The 12,028-nt window shown below is 50.8% G+C and overlaps 1 protein-coding gene across 2 annotated transcripts in view; it reads right to left on the reverse strand.

The window, feature by feature from the left end:
• Positions 1–1,395, reverse strand: part of NEK6 (NIMA related kinase 6) — an 88,593-nt gene extending 87,198 nt beyond the window's left edge. For both annotated transcript variants that reach the window (XM_055400933.2, XM_055400932.2), the window contains exon 1: positions 1,237–1,395. The gene's annotated coding sequence lies outside the window, so the exon portion shown is untranslated. The remainder of the gene's footprint in view (positions 1–1,236) is intronic.
• Between the last annotated feature and the right edge of the window lie 10,633 nt (positions 1,396–12,028).

Here is a 12,028-nt window from a genome sequence, read left to right on the forward strand (position 1 = left end):
GCAGTTAAGACTTTTGACTGCAGAGATTTTCAACATTTATAAAGCACACACACACAAAACCTGTCAATCAAAACTTCAAGGACAGACCTCAGAAGACTGTGTCCCAAGCCTGCTATGATCAATTTGTCACCATCTGAGGGGCTCCCTCCTGGAGCCCAGGCTCCATACAAATAAATTAGATGAAGATCTATCTACTTAGCAAGGCAGGCGGAGAGAGACCCCCACATACACAGACAGGTATCCTGGGACCCCTGGTCTCCCCACTGGTCTCCCCAGGGTCAGCTGCACCCCAGGCCTGGTGAAAGGGTTAAAATGCACCAGGGCCAGAGGGGGCAAGAATAAAGCCGGGGGACCCAGAAGAGTATTTAGGAAAATTGAACACAAGTCCTCCAGTGTCAGGCCAAAAGGCTCCAGCTCCGTCTGGAGCCGCATGGAGGGTCCTGCCAGTGTCCCTGCCCAGGTCGGGCTGGGCTGTGACATCTGACCCCTTCCTCTCATTCACCAGAGATGGCCCAGCACCCAAGATGGCCCAGCACCCACTGGGTGCCCAGGCCAGGCATACTTCTCTCCATGGGTTCCCTGGCATGGGAGCCAGCGGCAGGCACATCAGGGCAGTAGGCCTGGTGGGCGCAAAGGGGGCCCTCGGCCTCTACAGTAAACATACTCACACACTCCTGTACACAAGTTACACCCTCACATCCACATATGTGCGCTTTTGTCCTCAAAGGCTCATAAACACGCACACAAATCACTTGCGAACACTCACACGTATGCGCGCACGCACATATCCCCCAGAATCCACACATTCTCAGTCTCAAAAATGAAATCTCACATGAAGCGCCTGGCACATAGTAAACACTCAATAAATGGGTTAAGGGGGAGCCGGGCCCGCTCGCCCCGCACTCACTCACACCAAACCCCGCAACCCCTACTCTCCGTGGTGCACACGCACCAACTCGGCCCCAGGCTCGCGCACACTCCCGCGAACACACCCGGAGTGGCACAAGGACACGCCGCCCACGCGCGCTCGGACGCACGGCCCGGGACACACTCAAGACTCACGCTCACGCTCGCCCCGACCTCCCGCGTGCACACCCGCCCGCTCTCCCCGCGGAGCCTCGGGCGCGCGGGCGGGCACGCGCACTCCCTCGGCCCGTGTGGGTGACGGCCCCGCGGCCCGGCCCCCGCCCCTTCCCCGGCCCGATCCGGCCGGGCCCCGGGCCCCAGGCCACTCACCGGCTCGCGGGCGGGCTCGGCGGCCGGCGGGAGGACCGGCGCGCGGACCGGCGGGAGCGGCGGGTCCCACACGAGTTGGCGGCGCCGCGGCCCGCACGCCCGTTCGCTGGGTTCCGCCGCCTCCTGCGCGGGCCCGCGCGCGCGCTCCCGCCCCTCCCCGCCGCGGGCCCGCGCCGCCCCCTGTGCTCGTGCGCGCTGCCGCCACGCAGGCTTGGGGGCGCGCCGGGCGGCGCCCTCTCCACCTCCCGGTTAGCCTAGGAGCCCCTCCCCACTTCAAAGCTGGGGAAACTGAGGCCCAGACTCTCACTGTGAGTCGGGCCCAGCGTCTCCCCTTCTTCTCAGACTCTGGACACTTAGGGTTAGGGTCCGCGGTCAGGCAGCCCTGTGGACCCTGCCATGCATCCTTGGGTACCCACCACTTAACATTGCTCAGTCACAGCCCTGGTCCTATTGAAACTGGCTAATCAATAAGCACTTATTTCACGCCTGCTGAACGCGGACACTGAAGGAGGCTCCAAGGGTATCTCCATGTGGTGAAGACGCCACTCTGCCCAGAGAGGGCCACGGTCTCATCTGTAGCTCCCCACTTCCTTTGCGGACCCCAAACCTAGTAAAGGTCAGTGTGCAGAGTTTTCTGGAAGAAGTGAGACGCTATTAATGAATGCCTAACACCCCCCCTGAGGAGACAAGAATCCGCATGGGGGCCCAAGGGCAGCAGCTCAGTTCCCTGCTTCACTTGCTTGGAGGACCCCACCCCCCAAAGTTGGCCCAAACAGTTCCTGTTTCCACACTCTGGGCTTTTCCTCCACATGCAAAACTGTGCCGTGTCCCCCAGGAGGGCAGGAACCAAGGCCTGATATTGGCTGCCTGCCAGCTGCCCATTGTGGTGGCTGTGCTGGCACCAGGGGATGCCCACCAGGCCTATTTGCCCAGTGAGTGAGCATGTTTCAACTGGCTGGAATCTCTGGCAACAACTGAACACCCACTGTGTGCTGGACTGAGGGCTGCACACTTTGCCAGCCTGGTGCTATTCAATCCCACAGCCATTATTTGAAGGAGGCTTTGTGCTGCTTTCATGCCCATTTTACAGATGGGGGTAAATGAGGCCTGGAACTGAAGCTTACGTGTGTATGTCCAGTTGTGTCTGACTCTGTGACCCCATGGACTGTATAGCCCACCAGGCTCTTCTATCTGTGGGATTTTCCAGGCAAGAATACTGGAGTGGGTTGCCTCTTCCTACTCTAGGAGATCTTCCTCACCCAGGGATCAAACCTACGCTTCTTGTGTCTCCTGCATTGGCAGGTGGTTTCTCTGCTTCTGAGCCACCTGGGAAATCAGAACTGAAGCTGAGAGAAGCAAATTCCCTTGTCCACAGTCACCCAGCTGGTAAGTGGTTGAGCTGGAAACTGGACTGTAGACGGTTTGAGTCCAGTGTCTGCGTGCCCAATCTAGCAGCATACCTCGGTGCTGCTGATACTAGAAGGGACAGCAGTCAGTGAGTCCAGAGGAACCAGCCCTTCCACAAGCCGACAGAAATGAGTGGATCATTCTACAAATTGGTTAGCCGTTAGCTGGGGATCTCTTTACAGCCTTACCTCACATGATATACTTCACAATAAGTGTCAGGTAGATTAAAGAGTTAAATATAAAAAATAAATGTTGCATAAAACAGTAGAAAGTATTAGAAGATCTGAGACAAAATAGGGCACACTTAGTAGTAAGTGGGTGATATTGGCTATATTTGTGCAGCAAATACTCATTCATTCACTCAACACATATCTCCCCGTGCCTTCTATGGGTCAGATGCTATTCTAGGCACTGGGATACTGTGATAAAGAAATTATAACCCGGACTGTCATGGGGCTTCAATCTAGGGGTGAAGGGTAGGGAAGAAAGAAAAGTGTCTGGCATGGCAAGGAAAATAGGTTTGGTGGAAAAATTAAAGCAGGGAAGTGGGAGGAGAGCCCCCCAGGGGTGCTTTCTCATAGAGAGTGCTGGGAGAAGGCCTCTCTGATGAGGTGAGAGGTTTGAATGGAGGTTTGTATGAGGGAGTGAGGAAAATGGTCTTCTGTGTGTAGGATAGGCCCCGTGTTCCAAGGACCATGCTAGTAAGCTACAGAGCAAGAACCTGAAATTCCTCTTTGAAGGAAACTGAGAGAAGCATCAGACCACTGAGAAAAGAAGCTCCGAGGGGACTTCCCTGGTGGTCCAGTGGTCAAGAATCCACTTTTCAATACTGGGGACACAGATTGGATCTCTGGTCAGGGAAGTGAGATCTTGTGTGCAGCTAAGTCCAGGCACTGAAACTGCTGAGCCCACACATCACGGTGAGGACCCCATGGGCTGCAACCAAGACCAGATGCAGCAAAAAAAAAAGTCTTATTAAAGAGAAAAAGAAGCACTCCACACTTCCCTGTGTAAGAATCTACCATTTGTAAAGTCTGTTTCCATCCTCACAGAGCCCCTGTAACAGATGGTCCCAATGTCCTCCCAGTTAGGAAACTGAGGCTCAGAGAGGTCAAGACATGGGCTGTAGGTCACACAGCCAGCCGCCAGCAGCTGAGACAGGTCTGGCTGCAGGCCAGCTGTTGGCTGCTGCTGAGTGTTAGGGGATTGAAGAAGTCTTTCACTACCTTCCCTCCCTCTGGGCATATCATTCAGGAACAGGAGGGGCTGGGGCATCGCTGTAGGCTTCCAGAGATAGGAGGGTGCCACAGCAGGACTTGGGGGCATGGAGAGGAGTCATCTCCACCCAGTTTTCCTGGCCTTCCTCTTCACTTCCTACTTCCTTCCCTCTGGCCTGGACCCAGCCCCTGGTGACATGCTGGGGGGAAAATCAGGTTAAGCTCTGCCCAGAGACCCTGCAAATGCCCTGCCTCAGCCTCACTACCCCAGACATGGCAGCGATTGGTAGAGAGAAAGGGTACAGTGCAACCAGAGCCACACTCGACTTTTGTTTTTAATGCAAAGGATTTTTCTGCGAGTCCCCAGATGAGTCACCGTGAAGAGGTGCTTTGCAAAACGACTCCCAGAATTAGCATCAACGTCTCCCCACACACGGTGCCTGACACTTCTTCCCACGCATTTGTGAACCCGGCTCTCTGTTCACCCTCAAGGGTTTCAGGATTAAGCCTGTGTCGTTTCATTATCTCTTGGCGTTAGGGGAAAAGAAACTACTCTTGCTGGGCACCTTCTCCATCCTTCTCTGCATCCTCCCTGTATCCCTCGAGGCAAGGGGGGCGGTGGTCGGGGTGGCGGGGGTCAGGATTTGTGTTTTACAGATAAAGAAGCTGAAGTTCAGAGAAGAAAGTCTAAGGTGGTTAGGACCCAGCCCAGATGGATTCTGGGTTATACAAAGCTTATACTGTTGTCATTATTTTGGGTGAGTGGTAGTCGGGGAAGAGGGAGCCATAATGTACTAGGATCAGACTGCCTTTTTTGAAGGCCCTTTGTCCAAAATGTTCTGTTACCAACTTCCCAGTGGTGGACATTTGTGGTCTGGGTTTACCCAGAAACTCTTCTTTGTACTTGTCGTCCTCTGAGAGTGTGATTATTAATAGCACAACTTTTCACTTCAAAAGTGTCTTGATTTAGATGATAAACTTCAGGGTCACCTTGGTTACTTGCAAAGGTCACCGCATTGTGGGGATTCAGACTGTACCTTAAGAAATTGGAGCCGCTTCTCTGCCGTGTTTCTCCTCACCTCTTGACGTCTGTGTGTCTGACCAAGACGTTTCACAAGCGTTTACGGGGATTTTCAAGAGCAGCAAACCCAGCTAGCTAGCTGGTGAGGCAGTCGGGACTGGGCTCATGGCTCCGTCCCACCCCAGCCCTGCCCTTCACTCCCTGTGTGACCCAATGTCAGTTTCATGAATGGCCAAATGCGACCTTGACCTTCTAGGATTTCCCGTTGCTCAGCGCAAGCTGGGAAACCAATCGAACCTTTTGGTAAGGACCAGGAATGCAGGAAGCATCACACCCCTCCATGACATTGTATGGCTCACTTTGGAAAATAACAAACCTTTACAACAATGTTTTGTTGCACCAGTTTTATAAACGTTTATAGTGCAATACACGTCGGTTTTCAGAGACAGAGGTTAATTTCTAAAGTTCTTGTTTGCTTTAGCAGCATTTGATGGGGGATCTTTTACATACATTTCTAATAGATGAAAAATAAACCAGATTGCAAATCGTGTTTTCTCTTCTTTTCTTTTTTTAAAGCAAATCACGTACCAGGTTTTTGGTCTAAATTGTGTAGAATAAGTTAAACTTGAATTTCTTTTTATTAACCCATATGAATGTATTCCTATAAGTGTAGTTATGTTGAAATAAAGTTTTAAAAAGAAAAAAATAATGAAATAACAAACTTTATTTTTAGCTAGTTTAATTTTTAAATATTGATTTATTTACTTGACTATGTAATACTTGCCCACAGTTCAAAGTTAAGAGGTGCAGAAAAAAATAGTGGAAAGTCTCCAGCCTAGTCCCCAGTTATCTCCTTTTCCCTGGAGGGAATAAGTGTTGCCAAACACACTGTTTCCAGACACTGTGTTTTGTGTGGGTGTGTATGTATACATGTGTGTCTGTATTTTTTTCTTCTCTTTGTTTTCACACAAGTGATAGCATCTGATCTACAGTGCTATACCCCTTGTATTTCCTTCAGTTTTTGGAGGCTAACTTCCTATCACTCCACAAAAAACTATTTCCTTTTTTATGACTGTGTAGTATTTTAATCCACATTTAGCAGGCAGCTGCTCTGTGTACTGTTCTAAACACTGTGGGAGATGACAGAAGTTTCAGCCATGGGCCCTGCCCTCGTGAATTTACAGTCTGATTTGGGAACAAGAAAAACCGTAAACATTTGGAGGGACTTAGAAGGGTTGTTTCTCCAGTGGACCCAAGTTCATTTGTGAGACTTGGCTTTGGGGGCTAATTTTTTCCATTTTTATTATTCTCAGCTCCAGAGATATGTTGGGTCAATGAAAGAGCCCAGACATGGGTTCTTCTGAAAGTTGAAAACTCGTTGTGCAAGTTCAGGCAATCCATGTCTTCATTCTAGGCCTCAGTTTGCTCATCTGTAAAATGGGGACAGTTAGATTCTGTCATGGGGTGACACTGGTCACACGAAATTGTATTTCTGAAAATGCTTGGTGTAGAATTAAGTGCTGTTCCCCCTGGGCTGGAGGATCTTGGGAGGCTAAGATGAGGTTCTAAGGAACCATACAGTAAGTGCAGGGTGTCAGGGCTCTTCTGCCTTTTGCCGTCTTATAAGTTTTTCCTGCTTTGCTGATCCTGCGATAGGACCTGCTAAACATTCTCTCCCCCAGCCTTTGGCAGCCTTAGTCACCAAGTTTGAGTCTGCTAGAGGCTTAACATGGTACACCCTACACTCAGGAGGCCCCGGGATGTGGGACTGTCATCCTTAAGATGGGCAGGGGTGGGGGGTGTCCTTTGGGTAACCCTAACCCTGTCATTCCAGCTCTCACTTTACAGATGGGACTGGTTCAAGGCCATGCAGCCAATAAGAGACAGAGATGCACTCGATGATGTTACTACAATCCTGCACCTCCCTGCAGCTCCCGCCACCGACCTCCGGTGACTGGCATTTCAGTGAACAGATTAAACTCCTGACTTGTAATGATCACCAAGGACTGTGCTTTTTGTGTATGCTCTCCTAGCTGACCTCGCCAACTACGCTTTGAGCTACTGATGCCCAGTTGCCCACTTTGCAGATACGGAAACAGACTCAGAGACTGCTGATATCAACTTAACAAGGGAGTGGGTGTTCTATCAGTCCCTGCCACTATGCACCTATTTAAAAGGTTTGGCATTTGTGGCTGCCTTAGAGGCATCAGACACGGAGACAGGGAACCATGGAAATGTCATTTTGGCTTCTGGAGGATTTTCATAAGCTCACAAAACACTGGGACTTCACTTTCTGCTTGCTTGTTCCTCCTGATATTGAGCTGAGCGATTCTCTGGCTGTGACTTCTTCTCTCTCTTCCCTGGGGGAGCGGTGGTGATGGATTTGCCTGCAGGTGCCCAGAGCCTGGCACAAGAAACCCTTAAGGTTCGTGGTATGACCGGAAGTCCCTGCATGCCCAGGACAGTTCTGGGCTATGCCTATTGTCCTGGCATCAATGGTAGTGTCCCCTTTCACTCTCAGAAGTGTCCTGGATTAGACAATAAACTATATGGTCACCCTGTTGTCCAGCTGAAATAAAACAATAACTTGTCAGGTAAATAAATAACTGATCATCTCAGTCGGGCACTGAGCCATGCCCTTGAGTAGTCTAAGCATTGGCTCTATGATATTGGTGTTGATTTCCCAGATAAGAAAGTTTACAGATGAGAAGATTAATCTGGGGAGGTTAACCAATTTGTCTAAAACGCAGTTTAAAGGGCCATCTAATGGGTCCAGAGTTCTGCTTTGAACTGAGCCAGCAGGGTCTCATGCTGGCTGTATTTCTCCGCGAAGCATCCAGGTGTCCACTTGACTTTGGGGGCCAGGAGACAGGCCCAGGTGCCCCTCTCTGAAACTCCTGGGACATGGGGCTAAGCTAAGTCTCCTCTGGGCCTGAGGGCTCCCCTGACCCACTCAGGACTGGCTGTCCTCAGAGCAGATGGAAGCAAGGGAACCTCTGGATTTAGGGCTGATGACACCATCTATCTATTGACCCCGGATCCTCCCTGTGAGGGAAGCTTTGAAGGAGGACATGGGCATTTGGTTGCTGGGTTTCCCAGCCCTACCCCCAGCTTGCTGGGAATGGGTGTAATTTTTCCAGGCATTGGGACCTGCCAGGATTGTCTCGGGGGGCATGGAGAGGAGGGACCAGATGGAGACTGGAGGCTGGCAGAACAGGAGTGGGAGTGAAGAGGCAGAGGGGAGGGGGGAATCAGGAAAGGCTGGTTTAAGTTTCTCTGGGGAGTGGCTTGCACTGCCACTCCCTACCCCCAGCCCCAAAGCAAACCTCGGAGCCAGGAGTCGGGGCAGAGAAGCTCTAACCCATCCTTAGGAAAGAAAATCCATTTTCCCTCATTCAGGGATTTTCTGAGGGACTTGGTCTGGGGTGGCCATTGCTCTTTTAGGGTGATTTCCCCCGTGCCAGGGTGTATGGGTCGAGAGGTACACCACAGGTGAGGCAGTAAGTTCTGGGGGGCTCCAGAGCCCCTGAAGAAGGAGGCGTGTTTGGGCGCTGCTCAGCTCAAAGCTGTGGACTTTGGGTTCTGAGCCGGAGTTGCTCTGGCCGACCTGAGCTAGGCAGCCATTTTGACTTCACACATTCTGCCTACAGCCAGTTGCCAAATACCACAACCCAACTGTGCAATCAGTCCCCTAGAACTGGGCTGGGGCCAAGACCCTTGGCAGAAATCTAGCCTTGGAGCCCATCAGACCAGGTTTCAGAGTCTGGTTTGCCGCCTCCAAGCAGCACAGCCCTGAACAAGCCACCTCACCAACCAGAGCCTCAGTTTCCTCGTTAAGAAAGTTTCTCACCAGATTATTATGAGATGAAGAAAGCAAGCCAGCTCCTGGCTGAAAAGAATATTAGTATCAACTGTTTGTCAGGCTCAGAAACTAGCACTTTACCTTTTACAATGGTCATTTCTTTTAATAATTCCAACAAACCTGTGAGGTGGGTGCCAGGGTTGCTTTTCTTTGAAAGTGAAAGTCGCTCAATCGTTTCCGATTCTTTGCGACCCCATCCATGGACTATACAGTCCATGGAATTCTCTAGGCCAGAATACTGGAGTGTGTAACCTTTCCCTTCTCCAGGGAACTTTCCCAACCCAGTGATCGAACCCAGGTCTCCAGAATTGCAGGCAGATTCTTTACCAGCTGAGCCACAAGGGAAGCCCAAGAATACTGAAGTATGTTGCCTATCCCTTTTCCAGCAGATCTTCCCAACTCAGGAATCAAACCGGGGTCTCCTGCATTGCAGGCGGATTCTTTACCAACTGAGCTACCAGGGAAGCCCATATAGCCAGCTATTTGCTTTGGTTTCTCTGTCTGACAAAACAGGCTCAGAGAGGTCATTGACGCTCAAGGTCACATAGAGGGGAAATAGTGAGACTGTAATTTATAAGTGATAGGCAGAAACATTTTGCTGGCACAGCTATTAATAGCTCCAGGGTCTCATCTGTAACATAAGCATAATGATACCATGAGTCACTTCCTACTTCCGGCAAATCCCATACTTATATGCTTTTACTAGAAAAAAAAAAAAAAAATCCGTAATGTTGCATTTGCCAATTTCAATGGTGTAAAGCACTCCCGGCACGGCTAATTTAAACCTATCAACAACTGCCCTGCAATTCCCAAATATTTAACAACCTGCTCTCATTTAACAGTTAGCTCTCACCAGCCTATGTAAACTGGCTCTCATACATCACTGGGTTCCATTATCCTGCACTTAGGGCCCATAAAGGGTAGCCCTAGTCTCAATGCTTTAAGGTTCCATTTTCCTTCACTGGGACAGAAGGGCAGCAGCCAGTCTGTACTGAGTGCCTACTGTGTGCCAGGAACTTTCCCACTGCATCTGAACCTAGAACCCCCTTTAATCTTTACAACAACCTTTCAATGAAGGTATTATGATACCCATTTTATAGGTGAGAAAACTAGAGCTCAAAAAGGTAACGTCCACTGGCCAAGGTCACCCAGAGAATAAACGGCAGAATCAGGATTTAAAGTCAGTCTGCCTGACAAGACTCCACCTAAACAAACTGTCTTGGGAGCTCTGGGTCTGAGATGAACAAGTCCTGGCCCTTTCTGGGCCTCAGTTTCCCCATCTGTAAGAAAGAGTTGGACAAATCAATTTCTAACCATCCTTTCTGGACTGAGTCATCGTTTTGAGAGCCCAAGGCTATAGTGGGATGGAGGTGGGCTCTTACATCAATGGAATGAATAAATAACTAAAGGGAAGAATTTTGCTGGTTGATGGGGGATGGTGTACAGGAAGGGCATATTTCCAGCTGTGCCTGGAACACGCGCACTTGGAGTCGGTGCAGTGTTACAGAATCAGCCTGGATTTGAACTCCAGCACCTCCACTTCCTGGCTGTGTGACCACAGACTAGTAGCTCCACCTGTCTAGTTGGTCCTGCAAGTAGTCTTCCCTGTTGTTCTGGAAGCCTAAGGGACAATGAAGGGTCCCTGATGTGGAAACCTTTGCACCAGGTAGATGTGGCAAAGTCCCTGCACCTTTACAAACTCTCACAACTTCCTTCCTTTTCTGGCCCTCATCTCACCAAGTGGACTGAGCAAAAGCCAACCCTCTTTTCTCCCTGGCCTAGAAGCCCAGAGCAGCTGAAAGGGGACAGGAAAGCCTGAGGTCCGTCTTTGCAGTGAAGGCAGAAGCCAAGACACCCCCGCCCCCCCACACCCAACCCGTCTGGGCCCACCTCCCTCTGGCTTGCACCGGCTGGTTGCTCTTCTCAGATTTCTGAAAGCCTGTGCTCCCAGAGGAGGCATTAAGGATGGTGGAATGCAGACCCGGGTGTGCAGAGAAGCAGTCTGGGGGAGAGGCCCCCCTCAACCCCGCCAGCTGCGTCCCAGCCCAGCCCCCACCAGAGAGGAGGAGAAAGGAAGCGGAAAGGACAGCAATCCAGCCGGCTCTTTCAGAGTTCAGGACTCTTGTGTGGGGACGGGTGGGGGAGTCGGGGGGACTCAGACCACCTGCAGGCAGGCAGGCCTGGGTGAGTCTGGGGTTGTGAGGACCGTGGCCAGGGTCCCAGTGGCAGGGCGCTGTTGCTGAAGAGAGAAGGAGAAGGATATGCATTAAGCAGTGAGTGTTTTCTGAGCACCGTAAACCTCTTTACCTGCAGAGCCCAGCTGTAACCCGGTTTTCCAGCCCGCAACCCAAGAGCAGGCTCAGCAGGGAGTCATGTCCAAGAAGAAAACGAAGCAATCAACTAGCAAGCAAATGCATGAAATTTAAAAAAAAAAAAAATCATCCAGCCCAAATCCACCAATTCCCAAATTGCTGCAAAGTGGAGCAGCTCTTTACTGAAGTTCTTCTAGAACACTGGTGAGGGAAGTTAAACACAGGCTAGTCAGCACAGCCTGCAGAAAAATGTCCTAAAGCCGGCTTGAGACCTCACGCCCTCTTCTCACACTGCCTGTTCCCGCCTCGCCTGCCCTCCCGTCTGTAGCTCGCTCTTTCTTGACTTCCGTATCTCGGCTCATCGCCCGGGTCATAGATTCCCGCTTCCTCAGGACAGACTGGGCTTATATCTATTTAGTACTAATAGTGCCCCCTCTGTACTCAGAAGTGTCCTGGGAGAACAGTGAAGGGCACAGCCCTCCTCTCCACTCCCCTGTGACCTCCAGGCTTAGCAGACTTGTAAGCAAAGGACACCCATAGAAATCACAGGAGGGAGCAAGACTCTTTACATTTTTACTATCTTGCCCAGCCATCCCAAGTGTTTTCATTTATTCTATACAATATTGACCTTGCCAATTAAGTCCGCACTCTACGGAGGAGGAAATGAAGGCCCAGAGCTTAACACTTGCTCAAAATCAAAGATCCAGGACATCCCCAAATTGAGACCCACTCTTGGCTCTGCCTGAGTCTGAATCCCTTATGTTTCCCACCAGGCCAGGCAGTGTGGCTGGTTGGAGAGGATCAGCTTGGCACCCCCTTAATTTCCAAGGGAGAAATCAACAGGCTTCCTCGTGCTCTCTATGGAGACCCTGAGGCCCAGAGAGGGTTTGTGCCTTACTCAAGATCACGCAGTACTTAAACAGCAGAGCTTATGCTAGAATGAGGCCACTTATTCCCCAAGCATCCTTGAGTT

The sequence above is a fragment of the Moschus berezovskii genome, chromosome 11 (assembly GCF_049115385.1).
Source record: "Moschus berezovskii isolate FMDL1 chromosome 11, NW_MosBer_1.0, whole genome shotgun sequence".
Classification (NCBI taxonomy): Eukaryota; Metazoa; Chordata; class Mammalia; order Artiodactyla; family Moschidae; genus Moschus; species Moschus berezovskii.